The following is a 26328-nucleotide window of genomic DNA, read 5'->3' as shown; positions in this document are numbered from 1 at the left end:
AGGGTGTTAGAAACCCCGAAATGCAAGGGTACAGGGCAGGAGTCTGCCTCGAAAGAATTTGACCACTGAAGCCTTCTTTCAGTCCAAGTAGCAAGACATTTATTAAGACATCAGTTGGGAGGGCGAGTTTCCTAGTGAGACTGAAGGGTTTGTGACTCCAAAACAAGAGGGCTAGATTCTTAAGGAATCTGGGCATTTGATGAGGATGGGACTGATATTTTTATACCAAAAAAAGACTGTGGGAAGATCTGGATGGGATTAAGGAGTGATAAGCAGTCTGAGGTGGTCTAGAGGTAACAGAGAAAGGGTTTAGATGGGATAAAAGAGTGTCAAGTAAGCTAATAAAGTATTCAAGGTGGGCTGGAATTCTCCAGATGCCTTGGAAGGAGACACCAGCGACCTGGGCTACTGAAATGTACTGGAAAATTTAGGGACTGGGTTGCTTTCAAAGAAATGGTCTTTTCCTTTTAGGGATTCAGATCCCATCCTCATCAATTCACACTCAATCTTTTCATAGTATTATCTTGATACTTTCCTATTTTACAATCTATTTTCCCACTTCAAGCTTCACTTGCTTCTTTACCAGGGGTTCTTAACCAGGGATCTGTGGACTTGTTGAAAATATTTTGATAATTGTTTTTCAAAATGATCATTTTTTGTAATCTTTGTAATTTATTTTACATATTTAAAACCTTATTCTGCTAAAAAATCCATAGGCTTCACTAGACTGGCAAATGGATCCACAATACAAAAAATGCTTAACAATCCCACTTGAACCTATCTTTGTCCTTTGGTTCAACATTTTAGTGATTTGCTACCCACAAGTCAACTTCTTAGACATTCAGGACTTATACTGATGCTGACCTGCTCATGTTCAATTTTGAGTAATTCAAATTTTGAGTAATAGATTTTTTTTTCTATTTTTCTTCTTCCTGCTCTCAGCCTCTTGCATGTTATTGTACAGAGTCATGGAATCAACCTGATTTCACCCACTATAAATGTGGAGTTTATAATCTTATTTGAACCCCTATTGCTGCTCAACAATCCTAATTTATTCTCATTGATACCCATTTCTGATCCTGACTATTCTAAACCTTTTCCTCTTTCCTCAAGCACCAAGCCTTGTTCCAACCTTGACACTATGACTTAACCTCTGATGTAACTGAGATCAAGACTCTCCAAAGCAAGTTCCTTCAACTCCCCTTTCCCCCCACTTTTCAAAACTTCTCAGCATCATTACCTAGTCTCTCCTCTTTTCAGAAGAGGTATCAATACCTCTTGCTAATACAAATTCTCATACTTGTCCTTGATTCATTTATCTTACCTGCCTTTGATCTTATTTTCATCCTATAAGACTACCTAGGACTTTTGTTCCATAGATTGTCCCCTCTGTCTAATGCACCCTCTATCTCTTCTTTCCACTTGTTCTTTCTTATCCTCTAAAAACATGTTTAAGACTCATTAACCTTTATAATCTCCATCATCTTCCATATCTATTGAGAGTTAGAGGTTTAGGGGTGCTGCGACCTCAAAATCATGACATGTGGATCCTGTCCAAATGAATTCAACCCAAGCCTTTTAGCAAAAGACAAGGTTTATGAAAGACCCACCATATTGGCCAGACTCTTAAGGAATCTGAACATTTGTGAGCTATTGGCTAGATTATAGAAATCTGAGCCCTTGGTTAGGTTTTTTAGGAATCTGAGCACCTTAATGCAGACAAAATGGACCTTATATACAGAAAGAGGGAGGGAGGGGTCTAGGGAGGAATCTAGGGAGGATCTTAATGGGCGTGACTGGGAAGTTGAAGAATGGGGTCTAAATAGGGTCATGGGTGGGAGGTAACAGACAATGGAGCTTGGGCTGGGTCAGAGGTAACACAATTGGGAGATTGGGCATAGGCAATAGTGGAAAGGCCAGTTGATAAGATTATAGCCTCAGGCAAATGCTAGAGACTTTTTTGATCAAGTGGGAGAATTCAAGGAGAGTCCAGTAGACAAATAGGACCCAAATTCTTTTTGGGGTGAGGGGCAAAGGTCTCAGCTTGGGCCTGTACCCCATCATATCCATCTAACATTCCATATCTTTTATTTCTTTAGTGGTTCAACAAAATTTTTTTTCTAGATCCCTACATCTTTACCATCCATTTTCTACTTAATTCCTTGCAATCTAGTTTCTGTTTCCACTTACTGAAAGTGCTCTTTCAGTGTTCACTGGTGACTTCCTAATTGTCAAATCCAATGACTTCTTGTTGTGAACTCTTCCTGCTTGGGGCACTTTCTTTCCTTGAGTCCCTTCCTACCTTTCTAGCTACTCTTCTTGTCTTGCTTTCTGGCATGGGCAAGTCACCCTTTCTTACCTCCTCTGAAGAAAAATGAAAGACTTGAACTACATGATTTCTCAGCTCCTTTTGTGGTGTAGAGGTTTAGGGGTGCTGGGACCCCAAAATCATGACACGTGGGACCTGTCTGAAGGAATTCGACCCAAGTCTTCTTTCAGCCAAACACAAGGTTTATTAAACATGAGACACATAGGCCAGACCCCAGAGCTATTAGGCCAGTAATAGACAGTGGAATGCTAGGCTTAATTAGGGTAACAAAGAACTGGGAGATAGGGCCTAGACAATAAGGAAGAGCCAGTTGATAGGAATAATAATAATAACCTCAAGAGACTGCTAGACATCTTTGACCAGATAAGAGTTCACATAAGGTTGAAGGGTTTTCTGGGGCCTGTAGACAAATGGGACCCAAAGTCTTTTTGGGGTGAGGGCAAAGGTCTTGGCTTGGGCCCATAGCCCTTTGTTTTCTGGCTTTAAATCTAGAGACCTATGTCTGCTTCCTAATCTATTGAAGTGATTGTTTTTTAAGGTTCTTTCCTTGGCTTTCTTTTCTTATCCATCTAAATTCTTCCCTTTGGTAACGTATATGTGTCATATCCTTCTATGGTATATTATTTAAACATTGTATTTACCCAGTGCCTAAATCAGTTCTCTGGGTGCAATATTATTACTATTACTTTATAGGATGCAAATTTTAATAACTTCAGAGATATAAATGCTACAAGCTTATACAAGCATCATTTGAAAGTTTATTTAAATTTTTTTTTGTGTTTATTTGGTGTATCAATGGTGACTTTTGAATAGTAAATTTTAATTTTATCAAGATGGGGAACCCTGTCATTATATATTATGTGTGACAGTTTCTGGACAACACATTCTCAGAATGCAGAAGAGGTCCTCTTGCTCAGCCCCTCTAGTTGCCTGAACTATTTGTTAATGTGTGTGTGTGTGTGTGTGTGTGTGTGTGTGTGTGTGTATAGGTTCACATCAAAACTATCTTATAAACCTCGAAGTCTTGTTCTTTGGTTGATCTTAAGGAGAGTATAGAGTAAGAAGATGAACAAGTGTGAGATGAAGAAGTCTTGGATGAAGGGAAGTTTATATATATAACCTGATCCTCAAAGCCCCTTGGTATGGGCTCTTTTCTTTGGTGGAGATTGATCACTCAATGTTCCTGTGCCTCCATGAGGGTAAGGCAGAGTTTGCTGAGAGCTAGAGAGAAGAGATCTTCTCTTCCTTCTGACTCTTCTGGCTTCCTTGGGTGAAATCTGGTACTCTTTTGATTGAGCTGAGTTCTCTCTCTCCCAATGGGAGAGTTCATTCACTTTGTATCTTTGTACTGTCATATATATATATATATATATGTATGTATATTTTCTTTTTTCCCTGTGTATACTTTCTCTGATTTCTGTTTTGCTACAGAAAAATCTGGAAAAATTTCCATGAACTGATGTTGAGTGAAGTGAACAGAACCAGGAGAATATTGTACATAGTAACAGCAACATTGTTTGATGACCAACTTCGATAGACTTAGCTCTTCTCAGCAAAGCAATGAGCTAAGACAATTCCAAGGGACTCATGATGTCCACATCCAGAGAAAAAATTATGGAATCTGAATTCAGATTGAAGCATACTATCTTTTCTTTTTCTTTCTCATGGTTTTTCCCTTTTGTTCTGATTATTCTTTCACAACATGAATAATGTGGAAATATGTGTAATATGATTGTACATGTATAGCTTACATCAGATTGCATGCTGTCTTGGGGAAGGGGGAGGGAAAGAAGGGAGGAAAAAATTTGGAACTTGTCATCTTGTAAAAGTGAATTTTGAAAACTATCATTGCATGTAATTTGAAAAAAATATAATACTGTTAAGTGGAAAAAATAAATTTATCCTCATGGTAAAGTTGGTGCAACTCCCTGGCAAACTGCCATGTGTAGGGTTTGGGCTCTAGGGACTGAGTACTATCTATTTGTATTCTAGGGAAATAAGGATTGTGGGTTGAGGTTCTGTTTGTCTTGTCCATTCATGCACAGTGGGAGTAAGCCACAGGCAAGATCTAGCCTTTTTAAATCACAAGGGAAATCATCTTTTGATGAAATCTGGTCATTGGTCTGCCTTAGTTTTCATTCAGGGAACTTTCCCTTTCATTACCCATCAAAGAGAATAGTCCTTAAAATCCTACAAAAATCTTCGAAAGGCTACAGTCATGTCTCAGTTGGGAAATGGGGCTAAGAATGGATCTGAAGTTTCAGTGACCTATGATGCCCACTGACCCTTGACCGTGATACAGTCTAAGGGATGGGTTGTGAGCTCACTGGCCTCCAATGTCTTATCATATCAGCCCCTCACATCATGTATAGATATAGAGCTCTCAGGCAGGAGATATAGCAAGATACAGAAACACATACTCAGCATCTCAGGGACACCCAGAGCCCATGTTCCCAGCACCATTTCCTAAAGCGGCAGCATTCAGGAGATCATATAAGCCTCACATATGAGACATACCCAGTGACTCCAAATATGGGTCTATGTCATCCATGTCCCTAAACCTTACCTGAATTATGCCTAGTTCTATCCTTACCCTCAAGTTCTCTGTAACCCTTAGAAATCGTAGTCAATCATTCTACCAGTAAATGATGTGGCAACAGCCTTCCCTGTGTCTGTTTTCCTTCATGATGCTGGTTGTGGCTGTGCTTAACAGATCACAATAGTATCCTCTTGGGGCAGCCTCCTGCACAATCTCTCCATTTTCCCACTTTCCTGCTGCCTTACTCAGCTGTTCTTCTCTCTCCCTACTATACTGACACAGAAATAGGAGAGCAAGTTGTTCATCTGATAACAAATGGGTCTTTCAACAAATAAACACTAGAAAAAGTCAGGAGGTATGGCCAGTGACAACTATAGAAGCAAATCAAAGTTATAACAGGGGATTTGGTAAAGAAGCATAATGTGCAATATGTTGAGAAGACAATTTGTCTTTCTGCACTGCCAGGTCATGATGCCCCATCCTCCTCCCTTCCATGGTCTAGCTCATAATTGTATCATTTACAAAGCGAAGTGTGAGTAAGAAGTCCAATAGCAAGGCAAACATACTGTGACAAACATTAAAAATTTCCTCTTGCTTCCTTGTGACAAAATCTGTGACGCAGAACCCTGATGACACCTGAAGTCTTGTCTCTGATAATCCCAGTATTCTCCAGTCAGTAGTGCCACCACTGAACACTTGCATTTTGATCTTTAAACTATGGCTTCCAGGGGGATAAAGAATCCACCAGAGATGGTTAAAAGGATTACTATGCAGTACTAAGCGATCTGTTCATGTAAAATAACCCAAGCAGCAGGTTTGCAGGATCTCCTTCTTCAGCAACATGGGAGTAGGAGTGGAGAAGACAGGTGATGAAAGTGTCTTGGGGTTTACATGAAAAGCAGCAAGACAAGGAAACAGGGAAGTCTAGACTGTCCACTGCCATTCATAATTCATGGGTTTTAAACCCTGCTGTGCTCTGATTAAAACCTTCCCTCAACCCTGCTATGTTCTCAGGCTTTAATCCTTCCTTTCACTTCTAAATTTTTAGAAAGAGAAATCTACTTTTGCTGCTTCCATTTTTTTAGCTCATTCCTTCCTTCTCAACAATATGACTTCGGATCCTACCACTGGACAGAACTTCTTTTGCAAAACTTGCTAATGAGCACTTAGCTGCTAAGTTCAAAGACCTTTCTTTCATTCCTCTTCCTTGACCTTTTGACAGTTTTTGACATTGTTGACTGCTTCCCTTCTACTTTGACTTCCTTGAAACTTCTTTCCCCTGGTTTTCCCATCTGTACAATCACTCCTTCTTGGTCTTCTTTGCTGATTCACTCTCCTCCTGTTCATCTTAATGAGAGTATTTCACAAAGTCTTCTGGGTGGTGCAGCGGGTAAGAGTGCTGTGCCCAAAATCAGGAAATGGTTGTCATTCAGTTGTTTCAGTCATGTCTGACTCTTCACAACCCCATTTGGGTTTTCTTAGCAAAAATACTGGAGTGGTTTGCCATTTCATTCTATAGCTCATTTTGCAGATGAGGAAACTGAGGCAAACAGGGTCAAGTGATTTGCCCAGGATCACACAGCTCATACATGTCCTAAGCCAGACTTGAACTCAGGACTCCTGACTCTAGGCCTAGAACTCTTTCCAGTATGCTACCTAGCTGTCCCTGGAGTCAGGAAGACCTAATTCAAATCTGACCTCAGACACCTACTAGTTGTGTAACCCTGGGGAAGTCACTTAGCCTTAGTTTTTTTTAACTGTGTAATGGAGATAATTGGAGTACCTACCACATAGGGTTGTCATGAGGCTCAAATGAGATGATGTTTGTGAAGCACTCACCACAATACCTGGCATATAGTTGGTACTTAATAAATGCTTGTTTCCTTTCTTCTATTCGTACATTATCTTCTTTGGTAATCTTGTCACCTTAAACTCAGCATATCCAAAAATGAGCTCATCACCTTCCTTCCTAAATGTGTCTTTCCTTCAGTCTTCTCTGTTTAAATTGTTGGATCTGCCATTTTGCAAGTCTCCCAACTTTGTAAACTTTGGAGTCAGTTTTGACTCTTCCCTCTGTTTTACTTCCCTGTCCCCCCAACAAATTTCTGGCAAGCCAACCTTTACAGCATTTGTTCCCTTCCATACATTCATACTGCCATCATTGTAGTGCAGGCCCCTGACCACCTGTTGCCTAGATTCTTGTAATAGAAGGCTAAATGGAGTCCTTGCCTCCATTTTCCATTCTCTCCAAACCGTCCTTCACACAATTGGCAAAATAATCTCCCTCAGGTTCAGGTCTGACCATATCACTTCCTTGCTCGATGACCTTCAGCAGGTTTTTTTTTTTTAATTGCCTTCAAAGTAAGATACAAACTCCTCAGCTTAGCATCTAAGGCCTCTTCACAATTTAGCTACAGTCCATCTTTTCAATCTTATTTTGCATTAGTCCCCTACATTCCAGCCACATGGTTTCATGTCTTTGCTCATTAACATAAGCCATCCACTCTGCCTGAAAAGCACACCCTGCTTTCTCTGCCTTTCAGAATCTTAAGAAGACTCCACTCAGGTTCCAGCTTCTCTATTAAGTCTTCCATGTTACTCTTCCCCCACCCCCAACCTCCCAAAGGGTCATATAGATCTTCAAATTTTTCTAGAACTTCTTGTCTAGTCTCTCCTTTCCTCCATTTTCCCTAATTTCGGTTATAATTACCTAAGTATATGTTGCATTGCCACAGTGCAGAGTAAGCTTCTTTTCTTTTTTTAAAAATTTTATTAATTTATTTTGATTTATCAACAATCACTTCCATACGCTTTTTCTCCCCCTTCCTCCCCCCCACCCTCCTCAAGACGGCGCACAGGCTGATATAGGCTTTACATTTACATACCCATTAAACATATTTTCACATTAGTGAAGTTGTAAGTAAAAATTAAAATCAATAGAAGGAACCATCAGAAAGATGAAACAAAACTCAACAGAAGGTAAAAATAAGTGCTAGCGATTCGACTTCCATAGCTCTTTCTTTGGATGTGGACAGCATTTTCCATCCTGAGGCCTCTGGAGATGTTTTAGATCCTCATAAGGCTGAGAAGGGTTCAGTTTAACAGTCTTAGTCATTGCAGAATGTGGCTGTTATTGTGTACAAAGTCCTCTTGGTTCTGCTCACTTCACAGAGTAAGCTTCTTGAAGGCAGGGTTTTCTTGTTTTTGTATCCCTCCGTCTGGTAGACTGCCTTGCAATAGTAAATGCTTGATAAATATTTGTTGAACTGAATTGAATTTCAAAATAAAAGGTCCCCTCCCTCCCCTCTTTGCTCTTTACTTTCTGCTAATTTTCTCCTAAGTCTGGAGACCTGACAACCACAACCCTCGTCTCAATTGCTTATCTCAATCCACACAGGTCCATCCACAAAGAGTTAATTAAAGCACATGAAATATATCTATAACATAATAAGATCGTAGCCTCTTGATAAATGAAGGATAAATGAGACATGCTCCCAAATTAATCTTATTACTAGATCATTTATTTATATGTAAATGTTTGATCAAAATCAGTATAATTAAATTTGATAAATGACTTACATTTAATTAATTAATTTAATCATAGAAGGTATCATAACACTATTTCAGTCGCTTCTACCAAGGGCCTAGGAGATTTCTTTGGTCTTTCACTCTTACTTATTCTTCCTCATATGATCATAATGTACCCCATTTCTCTGCTTTCCTTGTTGTACATTATTTAATAAAGAACTTCTCAGACTTTTTGTAGTTCTCATACTTTTCAGTCTTAATTGCATTATAATATTTCATTACCGTGCCACAATTTAATTATTTTCCCATTGCTGGACATTTAGATTGTTTCCAATATTTTGTTTTTTTCACAATTACATATAATACTTCCATGAATATTTTTTAATAGCTTTTTCTTTTTGAGAGAGCTTTTGGGGTATATTTCTAGCAATAGAATTATTGGATGAAAGGATATGATTATATTTGGAACTTTTTATTGTGTACTATCAGATTGTACCTCAAAGAGATTCTGCGTTTGTAATTCCACAGGCAATGAATGAGTGGATGTGTTCTTCCACAATTCTACTAATATTGATTTTTGTTGCTTCTGTTAGTTTGATTGGTATTATCACCATATATTAACATTTGGTAACCCAAACTGAAGGAAGATGATGGCATTTCCTTTTGCTACTGAAATGTGGCCCAGTTTTGGCTGATCTCTGATATTATAATGAAATACTCTAAATTCCATCAGGAGACTTGGATTCAAGTCCTGATTCTGAGCCTCGCTTTCATAGTTTATAAAAACAAGTCTTATTTCTCTAGTATCCTGTAACTCTATCAGAATTTGGTTAGGATTCTAGAAGAGATATGGCCTTGACAATGAGCACTATATTTCTAAACATAGAAGAATGAAAAAACAATTGCATTTACCTTGAGTGAGCAATTAAATGACATAAAGTGGAGTAAATATGGAATCTGCTGATATGTGACTGCAAGGTAAAAACATCATTAACTTGGATTCTAGTAATTTGAAATGTGTGATAATTTAACTTGGGCTAGGTTGAAGTTTTATTTTTACCTTATATTAAAAAAAGGTGTTATTAAACAAGACTGCAGAATATCTAGCAGACTTGTGGGAATTATGTTTATTCTACTCGAGAAAAAGTAATTTGAATGATTTAAGCACTGTGTAGTGATTACTTATGAGTAATCTATATTTATTTATGAGGCAGCTAAGTAGCATAGTGGAGAGAGGTCTGGACTTGGGATCAGGAAGACTTGAGTTCAAATCCCACCTCACACACTTATTAGCTGTACGATCCCCAAGCAAGTCACTTATCCTCTTGAAGCCTCAGTTTCCTTATCTGTAAAATGGAGATAATAATAGCACCTACCTTGTACAGCTGTTGGAGGATCAAGTATAAATGCAAAGGCACTTTGCAAGCCTTAAAGTGCTATATAAATGCTGTTATTCTTGTATCTTCATGGAGATATAGCATATTGCGATGACAGAAGACTTGCCTTGGTGCAGGAAGTTAGGGGTGCAAGATGTGCCTTAACCGTGCTCAGCAATTGGTGAATGACTGAATAAACTGTGGTATGTAAATTTATCAAAATAGTCAGGAAGACCTGTGTTCTGGTCCCACCTCACACATGTATTGGCTATGTGACCCTGGACAAGTCCCTCAATCTCTCAATTCCCCAGGCAACTTTAAGATTATTACAGACAAAATTGCTTTCATTTCATCTGCATCACATGAAAGGAGTTTCTTCATCGGAAATTTCCTATGCAGATGCTATCTCAGGATCTGATTTAAAACAAAACAAAACAAAACAAAACAAAACAAAACAAAACTTTTCACTCATTGGGGCAGGCTCATTAGCATATCTACCAGTAGACAAATTGTTAGCAATTACTGAGTGTATTTTAAAAAACCCCTGAAAACCCAAACAAACTCTGAATTCTTTAAGAAAGTACCTGATCAAGAATTTTCCCTAGTTCAGGCTGCCCTTTCTTCAATTTAGTTCACATTAATGAGATTTGATGGTAAGTGGTCTGCATATTATATGGTGGCTTTGATGGTTTGGTTTTCTTTTAAAATTGAATCTGTGATTTCATCAATAAAGGGAGCACTTGGTAAGGAATTTGCTCCAGGAATATAGATCCACACCTTCTCTGAATCTAATATTCTGAGGTTAAGTAACTTGCCCAGAGCCACATGGCCAATGTGTGGCAGAAGTCAGACATATACCCAAATCTTCTTGCCTCCAAGGAGAGCTCTCTTTTCATCGCCAAAAGAAGTTTATTTTTTAAACTATTAAATTAAAAGTTAAAAACAGTTAACAATCATAGCTAGCACTTATATATTGCTTTAAGTTTTACAAAGTGCTTTATAGATATTTTGTCATTTGATATTTACAGTAATTCTGGGAGGTAGGTGCTATTATTATCCCCATTTTATGGATGAAGCACACATAGGCTAAGCGTCTCGACCAGGGTCATAGATCTAGTAAATGTCTGAGGTTGGACTCGGGTCTTTGATTTCAGATCCAATGCTCTATTGGAATGTAAGCTACCAGAGGGCAGAGATTGTTTCCATTTTGTGTTTGTACTTTCTGGCTTACTGTAGTGCCTGTCACATAGCTTTGTTGTTGTTCAGCTGTTTTCAGTCATATCCAACTCTTAGCTGCCCCATTTGGGGCTTTTTTGGCAAAGATAGTGGAGTGGTTTGCCATTTCCTTCTCCAGCTCATTTCACAGATGAGGAAACTGAGACAAATAGGGTTAAGTGATTTGCCCAGGGTCATACAGCTAATATGTCTCTGGGGCCAGATTTGAACTCAGGAAGATGAGTCTTTCTGATTCTAGGCCCCAAACTCTAACTACTGAGCTACCTATCAATTCCCCAGTCATATGGTAATAGTAGTAGCAGTAACAGTAGCAGTAGCAATAGCAGTAGTAGGAGGAGGAGGAGGAGGAGGAGGAGGAGGAGTTACAGCACTAGTAGCAGCAGCAGCAGTAATAGTAGTAGTAGTAGTAGTAGTAGCAGCAGTAGCAGTAATAGTAGTAGTAACAGTAGCAGTAGCAGTAGTACTAGTAGTAGTAATTTATATAACTTTAAGGTTTGCAAAGAGCTTTACAAATATTAGCTCATTTGATCCTCACGATAACACTGGGAGGTAGGTACTATTATTATTCTCATTTTGCAGATGAGGAAACTGAGGTAAACAGAAGTTAAATAACTTGCCCCAAGTCACACAGCTAGTAAGTGTCTGATGCCCAATTTTAACCCACCTAGCTATAGCTGACAGTAAATGTTGCTCATTTGTTATGGAAAGCACTTTGGAAACCTTAAAATACTATAGGACTGTGAATTAGTTCAATTATAAGGTTTGAATAAAACTAATCATGAAAAAGCCCAGTTCACAGGAGATTTATTTGTAAATCAAAATGTCAATTTTATGATTTTATGAAGGGGAAGGATATATTCCTCTTTATTAACCTGAATTATCACGTCCTACTCATGCTACAAGATACTGGCTAAAAGGATGGTGACTGGGCAATGAACCCTTTAAGCAGAGTCTAGTGAAAAGTATTGCATGCTCCTAGAATGAGCAATCAATTATTTATGAAAGGTTTGCTTTTGTGAGCATGGAATTACAGAGAAAGGAAACTGGATGATCTTGAGGGACATTTTATCCAGCTGATGCAATAGCCTGGGTAACTGGTCTTTTCCGTTACAAAGAGCACACCTTTCTAATAAGATGAATGTCCTAATAATGTGTGTCCCACAAATAGGATATCCCTCTTGCTTCCTTAGACTTTCAGGTACTTTGAAAAATCTCTTGGTTGAATTTTTCTTTATCTCCACTCCATGATATATGTATAGGTGTTCATGCTAATCCCTACTGTATCTTTTTAGCCATCTGCTCTTTGATTTTGTTAATTTATGCCTGCCACTTCCTTATTTTTGATCTTTGATTCCCTCTTCCCTTCTTTCTTAGTTTCTACATTCAACTCATGTCTTTGAACCTATGGACCTCCATCTACTCTCTCTAGTTCTGATAAGCAAAACCAGCATTTGAGGGAGGAGCTAACAAATCACTAAAATAAATTATGCTTTCAATAATAGCAAGAGCTTGAACTAAAGCTAAAAAAATTCCCTGTCAGAAATCAATACTAAAAAGATTAGACAAAAGGGGACAAGGACTGGACGTTGTGATTTAGATGTGGAGAATTACCAAATGTGGAAACGCCTTCTACCAATGTAGGTTCCCCCCCACCCCCAACACTTGCCTACAGCAATTCTAGTTGCAGTAAATGACTTACCCAGGATAGCCAATCAGTATGAACCCAGGTCCTCCTGCTTCCTTGGAAGCAGCTAGGTAACGCAGTGCCTGGAGTGATAGGTCTGGAGTTAGGAAGGCCTGAGTTCAGATCCAGCCTCAGACATGTTTGTGATCCTGTATCACTTGACAAGTTTCACCAACTGTAAAATGGGGGAGAATAATAGCTCCATGTCCCAGGGTTGTTGTGAGACCAAATGAGATAGTTGTAAAGCACTTAGCATAATGCTTGGCATATAATAGGCACTTAATAAATACACATTTCCTCATTCCTTCCTCTTGGCTTTCAAGGCCCTCAGTAGGTCCTCAGTGCTGCCTCTTGATAATCTATGTAAAATTCAAGGATAAAAATGCCTGAACAGGATAAAATTCTCAGAACAAGATAAAAAAGTTAATTTAAGGATAATAATCTCAGAATAAGGTATCTTTCTAATTCAGAAAGATAAATCTAATGAGGAATAAGCTCTTAGAGAATCTGGGGATGCACAATGACCTTGGTTGAATCTGCCCATCTTTCACTTATACATATGGACCCCCTAACTCCCTTTGAAAAACCAGGCAGCTGTAGTATAGTTTCTGCACTGAAACATACTATTAATCTTTACTATGCTTCCAATAGAACAGGATTCATATAGCATGCTTTATTGAAGGGATTCTGTCAGAATCTGGAGGCCACAATATCTCCTGCCTTAAAATATTCATGCTTCCTTTTTTTTTTTTTTTCAAATTGTCCTCTTGATCTCATAAATGCTGTTTCACTTCCAAAAGAGAACATTTTTATATAGTACTTATTGCCGGGGAAATGTATATGGTTTATGGCATTTGAATTCAGGGTCTGACATTTAGATTAATTCATATTCAAAAATAGTCTTTAAAATTAGCATAAAATCCAAGAATACAGCAATAGAAAAGAAACTCTTCTTGAACTGCAAGGTTTTGGTTCATGCAGGACTTAATAATGAAGGTGCGAAATGGCAAATAACTAAAGCAGTGTTCCTTAGGGCAGTTGGCCATAAGTGTAGAGTATGTGTTGGGGTGGGGATGGGTAAACTCCAGAGTGCTTAAAAGTCTGCCTACCTACCTCTAAATACTTTTTCTACTCTCCTTCCTTGGTTTGTCAAACATCCATCATTGCAGCCATTCTTCAGGGATGTCATTGTGATGTCCAGAAGTTCTCTGCTTAACAATACATTAAAACATATTTTTGATGGCATCTGAGATTTTCCCTTTATTAAATATTATTAAATGTTGAGGAAACTCATGGTACCAAGGCATATTAGCAGCTACTCTACACCTGATAGTCTTAGAGTTGCCCTTGGGGAATTGAAAGATTAAGCGATTTTCCCAAGGTCACACATTATGTGTCTGGCAGAATATGAACCTTGGTCTTCTTGACTCTGAAGCCATCTGTCTATCCACAAACACAAATACTCCTCTGTTAAACAGAAAAGTCAAGATATGGGTTCCGTTTTATTACCTAATCATCCTCATAATAAATCGATTTTATACAGCACTCTAAGGCTTACAAAGTGCTTTCCTTATGATAGCCTTGTGAAGGAAGCAGTGTGTGTATTATTACCTTCATTTTGCAGAAGGGAAACTGAGGCTCAGAGATGGAGTGACTTGCCTAGCATATGTTAGAATTTGGATAAAATAATTTTTTTCTGTGCTTTTTCCACTTAGCAGATTCTACATATTTATTGAATTAAACATCTAAACCGGTGGTATAAAACTCAAACAGAAACAGGGGTCACTAAGCTATATATAAGGATCCTTGAAGTCTCATATTAATTTAGAAAACCAAATATTAACATCATCTACATTTTATTGTACTTTCATTTATTTTGTTTAATATTTCCCAATTACATTTTAATCTAGTTTGTCAACACTTGGGAATAGTGTGTGCTGTTGGCTGCACGTTTAACATTTCTAATCTAAAATATCTGATTTTTAATAATTAACTGAAGGCTGCAATTGAGAAACCCCTTTCCTTTAACATGGTTCAAAAAAGCTTTCAAAAAATTATATATCTCACTAATTCATTGCTGGTGGAGCTTTGAATTGTTTCAACTATTCTTGAAAAAAAACAACACCTGGGAATTATAGAGGGAAAATGATGAAATTGTTTACATTCTTTGCTCCAGAGAGCTTACTATTGGGAATAAAAACCCCAAGGAAGTCACTGACAGCAAGAAAAAGTCCATATGTACAAAAATGTTTCCAGCAGTATTATTTGTAATAAAAAGCTGGACAGGAAATATGGACTCAGTGACTAGGGAATGACTGAACAGACCCTGACATGCAGATTTGGTGTAATAGTCAGGGAGATCTTGACTCATATCTCATCTCTGATATTGGCTGGCTGTGTGACCTGGGTTAAGTTGCTTAACTTCTCAGTGATCTAGTCAACTCTAAGACTCTAGGTTACAGAGATGGTTGTTGACCTGTGTTAGTAGAGGCATTTTCTTTGTTTCAGTGAAATCACTTAGGTCCACTTTCCTACCCCTTTCCTTATAACTGTGCTATAAAGAATGGCAAATATGAAAAATTCAGAGAAATAGGGGCAGATTTATATGATGCAAAGCGAAGAAGGCAGAACCAAAAGACCAGTATACAAATATACACAATGATTAAGATAATGTAAATGAAAACAACACAGAGAAGATGGCTAGGTGTCACAGTGGATAGAGTACTGGACTTGGAGTCAGGAAAACCTTAATTTGAATCTAGCCTCAGGCATTTACTGTGTTGATCCTGGGCAAGTCCCTTAATTCCTATTTGCCTTAGTTTCCTCATCTGTAAAATGGGGATAATAATAGTATCAATCTCCCAAGGTCATTAAACCTTAAAGTTCTATATAAATGTCAGAGATTGATGATGATGATGATGATGATAATTAACTGAGGTAAAATACAACAGGTATTACTAGTATCATACTATCAAGATAAAGTACAAACTTTTCCATTCTGTTAACAATTGGTAGTGTCAAGTAAATTGTACTTTGAAAATCACATTATTTGATAGTTTTGCTTAGCTGTTTTAGGAGAATATTCTTTGTGGGAGGGGTTGTTTGTTCATCAGGAAGTGTCGTGTCCTATCACTTAAAAAAACCAAGCAAATAAAATGTTTTAGCTTTTCTCCTTAGTATGTATAATATTTGGAAATAGTTAAATTGCTTTTTGGCAAAAAAAAATCCAATTGGAAACAATAAAACAAAAGTGGCTAAGATAGTGAAATTCATGATTTGAAGATATAAGACAGTACCTAGTTATTTTAAATCAGTTCAAGTTGTGGCATGAAATGAATCTGGGGCACTGAGAGGTCTTGTGTATCTCTCAGTGTGGATGAGATTGCTGAAGGATGTTCATGATCTTTGAGGAACTGAGGAGAGGTGCAGCAGGCAAATGTGGTGAAGAAATAGCCTGATTTTTTTAAAAGGAGAAAGGGGATTCTGAAAAATGTATACCAGTTATCAGTTCCTGGCAATATTATGAATACCTAGAAAGGGAAGTGGTGATCACTATGAGTCAGCATAGGTTCAGCATACAAATCATCTGAAACTAACCTAATTTTCTTTTCTGACAAGGTTACTAGATTGGCAGGTCAAGAAAATACCAGACACAAAATTATACTTAGATTTTTAGCAAAAAAAAAGTATTTGAAAAAAATCTTCCACTTCTCTACTGAAATTATTCTGTCCAAGGTCAGCAAAGACCTCTTACTTGCCACATCTGATTGCCTTTTCTTGGTTTTCATCTTCCTTTACATCTATATAGTTTGAAATATTGTCTACAATTTTCTAACCCAGGAACTTTTCTCTCTCCCTGATATTCTTTCATTCCTTTGCTTCTGAAATTCTATACTCTTTCGGTTCTTTTCTTGACTCTCTAACAGTGTTCCTTTGTGGTTCTCCTCCTACCTGTTCCACCATTTTTTTTTTAGTCTCCTATGTTGATTCATCTTATTCTTGGCCTCCAAGTGTGGATGTTCTTCAAGAAGACCTTCAGGGAGGGGAAGGTAGGTGGTGCACTGGATAGAGCACCGGCCCTGAAGTCAGGAGGACCTGAGTTCAAAATCCGACCTCAGACCAAACACTTGACACTTACTAGCTGTGTGACCCTGGGAAAGTCACTTAACCCCAATTGCCTAAAAAAAAAAAAAGAAAAAAAAGAAAAAAGGATTAACAAAGAAGACCCTCAGGGGCCTCTTTTTTCTCTTTCCACAGTATATGTCTTGGCAGTCTCATCCACTCATGGAGAGCATGAAGACTATACAGATGACTCCCGAATCTACATATCCAGCCCTCATTTCCCCTCTTAGCTCTAATGTTGTATCCCCAATTGTCTGCTATCCATGTCCACTAATACAGTCCACTCAAATTCAACATATCTAAACTGAATTCACAATTTTATCCCCTAAACTTCTTAACTTCCCTATTTATGTAATTGTCTTCATTATCTTCCCACTTAGCCAAGCTTGAAACCTTGGAATCATCTGTGACTATTTCTTCTCCCTCAACCATCACATCCAATAATCTATGAAGTCCTTTGGACAATACCTGCATACGTCTTTTGTATCTGTCACCTTCTTTTCAATGACAGTGACATCATCCCAGTTAAGGCCCTCATCACCCCTTGCTTGGATTATTTCATAACTTTATACCTGGGTTTCCCACCTCCATTCTCTCCCCCATACAATTCAATATCCATGTAGATAACCAAAATATTTTCTTGAAGGCACCATGATCTGGCCATATTATTCTTCTGCCCAAAGCAGTTCAGTGATTCTCTGCTATGGGTTTTTTTTTTTGATCAAGTGCACAAGCATATGTGCTAGGACCAAAGGTCATACGAAAAACATTTGGGGGTTGTAATGGACTGCAAGTTCAATAGGAGTTATCAACGTGAAGTGACAGTAAAAAAATAAAGAATTCCTTTTTAGGCTTCTTTAAGATAATAATACTGTCTTGAATGAGATAGATGACAGTCTCACTGCATTCCACCCTGGTCAGATCTCATCTGGAGCATTGAGTTCAGCTCATATTTTAAGAGGTACATTGACAAACTACAGCATGTCCAGAGGAAGGGGCCTGTGATTGTGATTCCAACTCATGCCATAAGAGGATGACCTGAAGGAATTGGAGATATTTAGCCTGAAGAAGAGGAGACTTTGAGGTGATAAGACGACTGTCTTTGACTATTTAAAGAATATAGTATGGAGGAGAAATAAGACTTACATGGTGTAGTTATAGTGGAAGAACACAGGATTTGAAGTCAAAAGACTTGAGTTTGAGATTCAACTGCAGTATATACTCCCTGAGTTACTGTGAGCTCTAGTTCTTTAATCTCTCTGAACCTCAGTTTCTTCATCCATAAAATGGGGTAATAATACTTGCAAGAGTTCTTATGAGTAAATTGCTTTATGAACTGCAAAGTGCTTGAATAAAATAAGCTGTTGTTATTGCCATCATTTCTTTTCCGCTTACTTCCCAGAGGTAGTAAGGAACACGTCTAAAACCTAAATCGTTCTGGCTCTCACTGATTGGCCAACAATAGGTCCCAGCTCAAGCCTATCTTGGTCATTGTTTTGGTTTTGATGGCTCAGAGTGAGTGTAAATAGCAATTGTTTCTGTTTAGGCCAGAAACCCTTAGGGTCTTTTGCCTTCCCAGTTTTTTTTTTTTAATAGGTAAAAAGAGGCCTTTTTTTTTTGGCCTTTTTTCTTACCTAGCTGAATGGGTGTTGCCTCAGACAGATTGAGACCTGTTAAAGACTATTGCTTAAAACGGCTAAGGTCTCCTACTGCATCCAGTTGTCCTGATCTATATTTCACCACTGGATCCAAATGGCTCTGGAGGAGAGAGTGAGGCTGGTAACTTTGCACAGCTCTCCTTCACTCAAATCCAATTCACCTTCCAGATGTCATGGTCCTCTTTGAGGATGAAAGACAAGCAACAACAAACATCAACTTGCAGAGGGCAGAATTCTGAGAAGAAATTACTTAGTAGTCGAGATTAGTTTGACCAAGGGAAAACTTCCCAAGAATTAGAGCTCTTCAAAAACGAAAAGGATGGTCTCAGAAAGCAATGAGTTCCCCATTTCTAGAGATGTTCAAGTGGGGCCTAAACAATCACTTAGGGATATTGTAAGGAGATTAGTGTTTTGGGAGTGAGTGGACTAAATGATATAAGTAATAATAATAATAATAATAATAATAAGTAGCGTTTATTTGGGGCAGCTAGGTGGCTCAGTAGATAGAGCATTGGCCCTGGAATCAGGAAGACCTCAGGTGAAATCCTGCCTCAGATACCTATTAGCTGTGTGACCCTAGGCAAGTCACTTAACCTTGTTTGCCTCAGTTTCCTCATCTGTAAAAGGAGCTGGAAGAGAAAATGGCAAACCACTCCAGTATCTTTTCCAAGAAAACCCTAAATGGGGTCACAAAGAGTCAGACTCAACTAATCAACAAAACAACAACAACAAGAAGTTTATATAGCACTTTAAAGTTTGTAACATGTTTTAAAATATTATCTCATTTGATCTTCAAAATAACCCTGGGAGGCAGGCCTATTATTACCCCCATTTTACAGATAAGACTGTCAAATGAGGAACTTCTGTGATTCTACCATGACTGATAACTTCTCAGCACTTTAGGACTATCATTTTGAAGGTCAATTCTTGTACAGTGCCTAGGTTGTAGATGTAGAGGTGGGGGAAGGTTGAACTCAATTTATACTGAGTTTAGGATATAGTCTGAATTTAAAAAAATAAATCACTTTAAAACATTTCCTTGTATTTTTTTTTTCATTCTTCTTATAGGAGAGAGTAGCAAAACAAATTTAGTTATTTGAAAATATTAATTAGTTGAATTTTGGTTAATGGAATAATAAGTGAAGAGCAACAAATTAGGCCAGTAGCACCCACTGAACACACACACACACACACACACACACACACACACACACACATTAAATCAGATTAGTTTGCTGTCATTGGTAAAGTTGAATGAAGTATTCTTTTTGATTGTCCATGAGATTAAAGGGTTATGATACCAGCAGGGAAGGGGTTCTGAACACAAACTTCACTTATTTAATTTTGCTATTTATGCTCAGGTATGAATAGTCAAAATGTTGATAAAAGAGGAGCTGAGAATGATAAGAGCTAGGTTTGAGTTCTAATTTGGCCACTATTTAAGTCTGGTAACTTCGAGCAACTAACAACCTTCTAGGTCTTGAATCCTCACCTGTAAGATGAAGAGGCTGCCATTATTTACAAAATAGTTAAACAAATTGTGGTACATGTATGTAAGGGAATGTTACTATTCCATAAGAAACAATGAATATGAAGAATTCAGAAAAATGTGGGAAGATATAAGAATTGATGCAGAGTTCACAGAACTAGGAAAACAATATGTACAAAAACTATAACAATATAAATGAAAAGCTCAACAACAACAAATAAAGCTGAGCGTAATGGCCAAGGTTGGCCCTGGAGAAGATGAGAAAATGTTTTCTCTTCTCTTCTTTGCACAGGTGGGGGACTTTGGGTGTGGAATATAGCGAATATTATCAGACTTCATTGATGTGTCTATTAGTTTTGCTGAACTACTCCCCCCCCCCCTTTTTTATTCTTTGTTATAAAACTCGGTTAACTGTGTAGGTGAAGTGAGAGGGCTATGTTTGGAAATGAAGGTAATGTAGAAACAAAAGATATCAATACAAATTTAAAAATAAGATAAAAATTGGATTAGATCGGGGTGGGAAATTTTCGGCCTCAAGGACACACATGATCTTCTAGGCTCTTGGGTATGGCCTTCTGACTAAGTTTGTTCTGTGAAGTTTGGATTCAGTCAAAAGGCCACACTTGAGGACCTAGAGGTCTAAGAAAAATTGTATGATTCTTTTTCATTTATAGTTTAATCTGAAATCAAATAAAGAATGATAAAGGCTCATTGGATTTGAATCAATAGCAGTTAAAATCTAAGAGACAAGTTGGAAAAATAGTTCACTTGTCTTAGAACAATCATCTAATAACATTTATCCTTATAAGAATTAGCATTTTCCCCTTGTAGGAATATCCTTTCAATCTGGCCATGCATGGTATCAGATGACTACAGGTATTCTCCATCAACAAAACCAAGGCCAAAGCATCCCACAGCTAGGAAGCATTTTTATTGGATAATGATACTCATAGAACTAACTCATATTCCCTCTTACTCAGAGCTACCTATTTTATCTCCTGGTTGAGCATTACCTTTTAACTGAAAGATCAGTAAAAAAAGAAAAGTTCTATTACTACATATGAATTTAAAAACTGTGTTTTCTTGATTATTGCTTTTTAAAATGGCAATCATGATGGAACATTGCAGGAGTTATTTTTGTCACTTAATACAAAGTACCTTGAGCTCAGTAGATGGTAGCTGGCTCTTTAGCTCAGGCTGAGCCACACAGTAAATGAGAATTATTACATTATCATGTATCACTTTCATGCTTTATTGCTTAATCATGCACCTTGCATGAAATGTAAATATTTCCTCTAAGAAGCCATTCAAATTTAGTGTTAAATAGATTTTAAGTTAGTTCATGTTGCCAGAAAAAGTAGCTCAGTGAAAGATGCATTCAGTAACATTTTCTGTGATTTCCGTATGCAAATTTTGGTAACATGAAATTCTAAATTGGACAAACTTGCTCTCTGAGTCAAGAATATACTGGAAGACTATTGACAACTTAATTACTGTTTTTCTCCTAGTTCCTCATTAAAAAATGCTACAGGATTAAATTGTGCCAGTTTAACCATGGTGTGGAAAGATTATTTAAAATAAACAGATGAATATATACAAGAGCAGTGTCAAATACACAGCTCTCTGCAATGGGAACACTATTGAGTATGACTGAATCAGATTAAAATATGACTGGGCAATATTAACAATATAAATAAAAATACAATAGAATACAAATAATATTAGTATGTGATTTTCTAAGTGAATATGTAGCTCGCAGGGATCCTTATATACTGTTCAATGGCACCGCTGTTCTCAAATATTTTCTTTAAATTTCGCAGGACTAATTCTTGCTGAGATCAGCGTGCCTAAGGAACACCTGAATTTTCTCCATCCAGTGTTATCAGTTAGGTTTTTATTGTACTCTTGGTGCAATAATCGTGAAAAACAATTACTGTCTTCCTGAGAATATGTGAATCATAAAGAAAAAATTATTGATTTTCACTATTGTTTATGATGATACTTGTCTGAAGTTTCTTTTTCCTGATTAGAAACTCAATAAAATGTAATCTTCAAAGTAAGACTATTACAAGTGGATACCCCTCGGTTCATCTGTATCCTGAATAATTGAGCTAAGCCCTTCCATGAAATGGCTGCATAGAATCTGACAATTCCATGTTGTCCTTTTTCTTTAGGGCTTGGTGCTGGTTTGAGGAGGACTTTTTTTTTTTAAACAGGGCAAGTTTCTGTTTTTAGTTTTATTCTGAGTAAAACAAGGTGTCAAGTTTATTTTCATTTGGCTAGGACCTGTGATTTAATTGGTATAGGAAACGATTACAGATCATCGATTATTCTGCAACTTTTAGTCTCCGGAAATTGACGAGGTAACTGAGAGCTTGTGACTTGTTCAAGGTCACACAGGCAGGATATATCCAAGGTAAAGATTTGAGCTCAGTCCTTTTTGTCTTAGAGGCCAGCCCTCTACATAATTAAGACACACTACCTCTCATTCTCAATTACATGAATGTTATTTAGAACCTTTAAAGTAAGGGGGGAAAAAAGTTATAGCTAGCCCCTTTCAGGAGAGTAGAAATACCCCTTTACCCCCCCCCCCCCAATTTGATCTATATCCTAGCATCAGCAGATAATAATAAAATGTAACACTGTTTTGCTTTTAAAGAAAGCCCAGTAAGACGCCTATACTAAGAAGGATACATGTGGAATTAAAGTCTAAATATCATAATTGTTCTACTGGGGTGGCTTTGAATCACTTAAGAATCTTCATTAAAGGTCAAAAGAAAAGCCAGCCTTGAGGTGCCAGGGAAACAAATATAAGTTTGCAGCTCAGAATTCTTTACATATAAAATGAGAAAATTACACCAGATCTCTGGGGGGTAATTGAAGTCAAATAGCTTCTTGAAAAGTGATTTAGAATTTCCATGAAGAGATGATACAACAGGAATGGAGAAGCAATGTAATTGTCTCTCCTGCTGAGCAGGACCAGCAATGAGTTTTAAGGTTCCCAGATTAAAAAATAAATGAATTAAAATGATGCAACATTTAGTGGGTAGAAGGGTTTATTTATTTATTTTAAAAGCTGGAGATTGAAACCTAACCATCTTGGCTAGGAAAAGGGTACTGAATGTAATTAAACCAAAATTTGTGAATGAAAGTGGAGCAGCTGCTGCTTTCAACCACTTTGCTAATTAAATACCATGAGGATACATGCATATTCAATTTTAAGCATATCAAAATGGGCAGTAGCTGACAAACAAGATGTTTTGGGCAGAGAAGAATTTTTTTTCCTTTTAAATTTCATTCCCTCCATTATTAAAAAAAAAAGGTGTTTTTTTTCTGGCTAGGCAATGGGGTGAAGTCACTTGCCCAGGGTCACCCAGCTAGTAAGTGTCAAGTGTCCGAGGGTGGACTTGAACTCAGGTCCTCCTGACTCCAAGGTCAGTGCTCCATCCACTGAGCCGCCTAGCTACCCCTAAAAAAAATTATTGATGAATTTTTATTTTACAACATTTACTTTTGAATGTACAGCTTTTCTTCCCTCTGCATAATGAGACTTCCCTTTGTAACAAAGATTAAAGAACCCCTAACAGTTCAGCAAAGCCAACAGACACTGATCTTTTCGTTTATTAGTGAAGGATAAATAGATGATTGCAGCAGGCAGATTTGCCTCTGGGCTAGAAATTGGGCTATGTTTTAATCACCCCAAGCTCCTGCCTAGATCCACATAGTGAATGGACTTGAAGTCCAGCTTGCTTATTATGGCAGAAGTTTTGCCATACTTCAGGCACCCTTTGAACTCATTGATGTGAGTACTTCCAATGGTTCATATGGCAATCCACCCATGCCTTCCCATCCTATATGGCTGCTCCACAGAGCCCAGGATATAGATTAAGTGATGCAGAAAAACCATTTCAACTCCTTGGAAAGAGTTTGGCTATAACTTTTTCTCTTATTTGCCTATTAATCTTCCACAAGAGATCTACCCCAGGTTTGGGGTCACCTTGTAAGTCTCTTGACATTACATGAGTACTAGTGGAACATGCAGGTCATCTGTCCATTTATCCTTCACTCCTGCTGCATGACTAGATCCCTCTCATCTTCAGGTCACATATCTATTTTTACACAACTTTTGGTCCTCAATTTGTTGTTGGTAATATGCTAAAGTCTCTAGTCACTCGCCATGGCTACTTCCATTGCCACTGGGATGATTTGCAATTTTGATTCCTCAGAACATGTGGCATTTCATAAAAGACTTTCCTATTATCACACTTTCATCAAGGGTGTCCTTGATATAGTATGTATATAAATTCTTAAAGATTTTGTAGAAGTGAGAAAATAGACGTGTTTATTGTTGATATCTTTTTTATAATCTTCATTTTGGTGGTAAAGATGTCTATTATTTGCTAGTCATTTGGTGTCTTTCCCCTTTCATATATCTTGTGATGCAGTCCTTAATAGTTTTGAAAATTGTGCCCATAACTATCTTTCTCTGTGTATATTCAATTGGGTCTTCCTGTTTTGCTGCTTGTTTTCTTTAATGCCACTTGCTAATTTGTTTCCACAGTAAAAAAAAAATCACATCTTTAAAACCACTGTTTTCTATCCTTGTTGAAACTTTGGATGGTACTCTCGTTCATAGCTGTGTCATTGTGAAATTTACTTATACATCACAACTATGAATCTGAATTTTAAAAAAAATGACAACAAAGTCTAATTTTATTATTCTCAGAACTGGTGCTGAAATCTTTGGCTTCATTCTTGACTGCTTGCTCCCTTGCCTCTTACATACAAATAATTGCTAATCTCTGTCAGTCTACTTCTGCAGTCTTCCTAATCTATCTCTGTATTCCATGGTCAACCCTCTAGTACCTCTAGGCCTACATCACCAATTACTTCAACTATTTTAATAGTCTCAGGCATCTCTTCCTTCCAACTATACCTTGATACTGCTGTCAGGTTAATGGACTTACACACATATGCAGTGAACAAATGGTGTTAATTTCTCTTATTTATAGATAAAGATGTGGGAAGTCAGAGGGGATAAAAGAGCTGGTCAAGATTAAATACCTAAGCAGTCACATTCATTCACTGTTTTCCCTGGCAACTTCTGATTGAGGAAGATTGCTATGGATCATCCATGTTGGGGAGAGGCAGTGGCCCTATCTGTCCCCTGGTTACCATATATATGTGAGCACGTGGCACCTCTGTTCCTGTTGTGACTCTTCTTTCCTGATCTAAGTTGAATGAGCATCCTGTGATGAGAGAACTGAGGCATCTGATGAGACCTGGAGATTTATTAAATCTTTATGAAGTCCTGCAGACAGCCAGAGTCCTGGAACCTAGGACAGCACATCGGCTGAGCCCAAGGAGAGGCCAGTGCAACAGCCAATCAACCTTCTTGACTCAGCCCAGCAGTGAACTGATCCAACAATTGAGGTATTGAGTCTTATAAAAGCAAAGAATCAATCCATCTATTGTTGTATCACACCCAGAAGTGAACTTGGTTGAGACTCCTCAAAGGGAGAAATGATGCCCCCCCCCGAAATCCCTTGTCCACAGGTGTTCCCTACACAGGTCACACAAGATCTTTGTGCTTTAAGTCTGAGCTCACTCTCCTTAGTAATAGAATTTGTGCAGAGGGGAGAGTATACCATTAATTTGGAGGCAGCTTGGTGGCACAATGGAGAGTAGGTCCTGGAGTCAGGAAGATCTGAGTTCAAATCCAGATCCAGACCCTTCCAAGCCATGTGACCTTGGGGAAGTCACTTAATCACTGCCTGCCTCAGTTTCCTTAACTGTAAAATGGAGATCATAATGGCACCTACCTCATGAGGATGTTAAATGAGGTAATATTTGTAAAATACTTAGCAGATTTTCTGGCAAATACTAGGAACTTATTGCATGCTTGTTACCTTCCCTTTTCCCTGTCCTTGCTGAGGACTATTTCAGTAAACATCCCTTTGTAAAAGCTAATTGATGTCAACTAGTTGATTGAAACTAGAAGGAACACAGCAAATGAGGGCTTAGGAATAATGGGAGTAGAAAGTTCAGCCCCTCACTAGCTACTCTTAGAACTCTGAGGGGAGAAGTAGTCAACTTCTACCCAAGTGGCCAACATGAGTAGAGGTTGTGAGAATGAGCCCATTGGGAGCGCTATAGTGAAAAGAAACTAGACCTTCATTCAGAAGGTCTGAGGTTTAAGCTTGGTTCTAACAACTTGGGCAAGTGTAAACTCTATCAGTTGTAATTTTCTCATCTGTAAGATGGGTATAATCATACCGGTACTATCTCCCTCACTAGTGGGTTGGTTATGGCAACCCATGGCACATAACCCTCAGGCATCAGTTTGTTAGTAAATGTTTAACAACCA

This window comes from Phascolarctos cinereus, unplaced genomic scaffold (assembly GCF_003287225.1).
Source record: "Phascolarctos cinereus isolate Bilbo 61053 unplaced genomic scaffold, phaCin_HiC Scaffold_726;HRSCAF=1367, whole genome shotgun sequence".
Lineage (NCBI taxonomy): Eukaryota > Metazoa > Chordata > Mammalia > Diprotodontia > Phascolarctidae > Phascolarctos > Phascolarctos cinereus.
This window is presented reverse-complemented; position numbering follows the sequence as displayed.